The sequence below is a fragment of the Octodon degus genome, unplaced genomic scaffold, assembly GCF_000260255.1.
Source record: "Octodon degus isolate 3935 unplaced genomic scaffold, OctDeg1.0 scaffold00018, whole genome shotgun sequence".
NCBI lineage: Eukaryota > Metazoa > Chordata > Mammalia > Rodentia > Octodontidae > Octodon > Octodon degus.
Genome location: NW_004524594.1, coordinates 10,254,447 through 10,257,431, shown reverse-complemented (window position 1 = coordinate 10,257,431; position 2,985 = coordinate 10,254,447). Strand labels below are relative to the sequence as shown.

Here is a 2,985-nt window from a genome sequence, read left to right as displayed (position 1 = left end):
ACCGTAAGTCTCAAGACTAGATTTATAGTCATGGATCTTCTTACAATCAGATATCCCACATGTTCTCCTAAGCTCCCACGGTTATAGGGGTCAAGAAAAAAATTCTAGAGACGTGAAGCAGTGGCAGTGCTAAGCAGTTTCAAAAAGAATAAAGTTTTAAAAAGAATAATTTCTCTTATACAATTTGGTCCTTTCAATCATAGGGACTTGGATAGGTTGACTGAGGTTTCATCTTTCTAATGATCCTCAAACCATATTTTCTTGCTGTGCAACTCTGCGATGTTTCTCAGGAGGTTGAGATGCCTTTGCCCATGTCCCTGCTGATGCGCAAGCAAGACATCTCCCACTCTCTACATACAGTTAAGGAGAGTTGGTTTGTTCAAATATAAATTCACTATTTTGTGCATGGGCCTGGGGTTAAATCCCCTGGCCTCCCATGCCAGCCCCGCCCCCGGAAGGCGATGAGACTGCAATTGAGACTGGGCGCGGTGGCACACGCCTGTAATCCCAGCTCTTGGGAGGCTGTAAACAGGGGTATCACTATGAGTTGGATCTAGTAGTGAGACCCTGAACACCCTGTAGATCCTTTCCTAAACTACAAAAAATAGATGGATGGATGGATAGGTAGGTAGATAGATAGATAGATAGATAGATAGATAGATAGATAGATAGATAAATAGGGTTGGTTTTGGTGCTGGGGCAGGGGCCTGCAATGCCTAAGCAGGACTGGGCTTCCCGGCCCCGGCCCTGACCACACTACATTTGTACATATTCTGCTCTTGCTGGGACCAATGGCTGTGGATACAACTGATGGTGACAGTGAGCATCTCAAACAGGAGCATTCTCTCATTAAACTCTACCAAGGAGTTGATTCCAGCTCCATGCCCCTCTCGGACTTCCAAGGCAACACTGTGCTCATGAGCCAGTATGTACTTCTGACCCCTGACAAGCGCAGCAAAGAGGGCTCTATTTGGAACCACCAGCCTTGTTTCCTCAAGGACTAGGAGATGCACGTGCGCTTCAAAGTTCATGGCACAGGAAAGCAGAATCTTCACGGAGATGGCATCGCCTTGTGGTATACCCTGGACCGCCTTGTTCCAGCGCCTGTGTTTGGAAGCAAAGATAATTTCCATGGCTTAGCTATCTTCCTGGACACATATCCCAATGATGAGACCACTGACAGCGTGTTTCCGTACATCTCGGTGATGTTGAACAATGGCTCTCTGTCCTACGGCCACAGCAATGATGGACGCTGGACTGAGCTGGCGGGGTGCACAGCTGACTTCTGCAACCCACATCACGATACCTTCCTAGCTGTGCGCTACTCTTGGAGCTGCCTGACGGTGATGACTGACTTAGAGGACAAGAATGAGTGGAGGAACTGCATCGAAATCATGAAGGCGTGCTCCTGCCCATTGGCTACTACTTTGGAACCTCAGCTGGCCCCGGCGACCTGTTGGACAATCATGACATCACCTCCATCAAACTGTTCCAGCTCACAGGTAGGACACGCGCCAGACAAGGAAAACATTGACTGGACCAAGATTGAGCCTGGTGTCAACTTCATCAAGTCTCCCAAGGGTACGTATGAACATGGTACCCTACCTGCCTGTGTCTTAAGTGAGGACTGTGGTCCTTTTGCCCTTCTAGATCCCGTAATAGCTCTGGTCTGGGCGATCTGGGCTCTGGGATCTACCCTGCCTTTGGGAAATGATACTGGCTGACTCTGCCTGAGTTCCTAGAGGCCAGGAGTTTGGGTTGGGTCAGCTCTGGTGAGTTTTCAAGTAAATGAATGAGGCAGAAGAAAATAAGTAGATAGATAGATAGATAGATAGATAGATAGATAGATAGATAGATAAATTCTCTATTTTGTTTCCCTCATGACAACCTCTTTTCTATTTAGGGGGCTAAAGAATACAAAACAGAAGGAGAATAGAAGCAAATATTTAGACAGCCATAGCCATAGCATGTGACACTGCCAGCCCACTAATTTATTTATTTATTATTTATGTATTTATTTGTTTTATACAATAGTGCTTTCACTCACTCCCTTCAGTAAAAGTTATACTGAAACAAAGACAGTGAGTTCACTAAATAATCTTAAAACTAATACATCAAATTTATTAAATAAGAACAGCAGGTTAGCCCTCAGTATTTCCAATGTTTTTGATTTTTTTCTATTTTCATGAATAGAAAATTCTGTTTTCATGAATTTAATTCTAAATTTTATTTTATTTAGAGGAGTAAAAACAAAAGCAAAAAAAATTAGCAGAAACATGATGTTTGATGTATAATGTATGCAACACATTTGAATGGAAATGATGGCCACCACTATAAAGGTAGCAAACTAGATATTTCTGGGGTAAGACTCTTCCTAATGACACAACTGGTGCAGACAATATCTTCAATCTCTGGTTCATGGTTCTGTCACTGTCTAGCAGCTTCACTGTCTGATAGGTGTTAATAAATCAAATTTTAATGTTTTTGTTTATTATACTGAGTGAGAAAGAAAGCTCATTTTACATACTTAAATAATAATATTGAAAATTCTGATCTCATTTTCTGTGAACTTTGATTCTTGTCAATGTAAGTTTGCAGTGGAAATGTAACTGATACTCAGATACAATGTATGTATGAATCAATAATTTGTTTTAAAGAGAAACAGACTATTTAGTGCTTACTTACCCCTCAAAGTAGTTTTCACTCTCAGACTCTTTTATGAAAGTACAATTTATTATTTGAATTGGCATTGTCAATCCAAAAATACCTAAATGAGCAAGAGATTATGGGGAGGTATTTTTTCCCCTTAAAGCCTACTCTGAATTCAGAATTTTACTGAAGTTTCGGAGTGCAGTTAGACAAAGCCACTAGGAAAAAGGGAAAGGGAAAGGAAGAGAAGACACATAAAAATTATGTGGCAGCGAAGGGCTGGCAAGATAGCTCAGGAGTCTAAAGCATCTGCTTAGGCAAGTTTAAGCAAGCACA

The 2,985-nt window shown here is 41.9% G+C and overlaps 1 pseudogene; it reads left to right on the top strand.

The window, feature by feature from the left end:
• The first annotated feature begins 299 nt into the window (after positions 1–299).
• On the top strand, positions 300–1,724 carry LOC101567429 (annotated as a pseudogene).
• The last annotated feature ends 1,261 nt before the right edge of the window (positions 1,725–2,985 follow it).